The following is a 705-nucleotide window of genomic DNA, read 5'->3' as shown; positions in this document are numbered from 1 at the left end:
AAATTATGAAAGGTCGTAGAACTAGGAGAATCCTATGATGATTAAAGTAATTTTCAATTAAGGGATGAAACAATCAATAATGCAATGATACAGGCAAAGATACTCAAATATGACAAAGGAATAGGATTAGCTAGGAACGAACATGCATCTGCCTGAATCATAACATTCAGTGATGAACATGAAATAATGTTAAGATATAAACAATTACACTAAGAATTGCAATAAATTAAGTGGTATAAGTGATATTATCAAACAACATTATCGGTAATATTGATCGTCTAATGTGAAAAAATTATAGATCACACAGACAGTTGGCAACGCGAACCCAGTTATCGAATTACGAGTGACCCTTGAGTGCGGTCAGTTAGTGACCGTTGAACGAATCTCAAGCGACAGACGATGATCAGTTATAGAAATACGGAGATATATATATAATCATGCATTAAGAATTAGAGTAATGTAAAATAACACCGTACAAACGTATATATGCAAGACGATAAGATAAATGAAAATGTAGATAAGATTGTATAGTTAAGATTTATATGCGAATTTAGCACATTTTTCCAAGTTTCAAGTTCAAAATTGACCATGAGGTGAGATCAGGTTAAGACCTAGTCACATGCAACATTATATGAATTTCTATGTGATGAAGAATAACGTTAAAACGCTAACAATAACAAACGTAAAATAAAATGGAATATTTGT

Source organism: Penaeus japonicus, unplaced genomic scaffold (genome assembly GCF_977035675.1).
Source record: "Penaeus japonicus unplaced genomic scaffold, GWHDUDI00000001_assembly GWHDUDI00000011, whole genome shotgun sequence".
NCBI classification, from domain to species: Eukaryota; Metazoa; Arthropoda; class Malacostraca; order Decapoda; family Penaeidae; genus Penaeus; species Penaeus japonicus.
The sequence above is the reverse complement of the archived record's forward strand: the minus strand, read 5'-3'. Positions refer to the sequence as shown.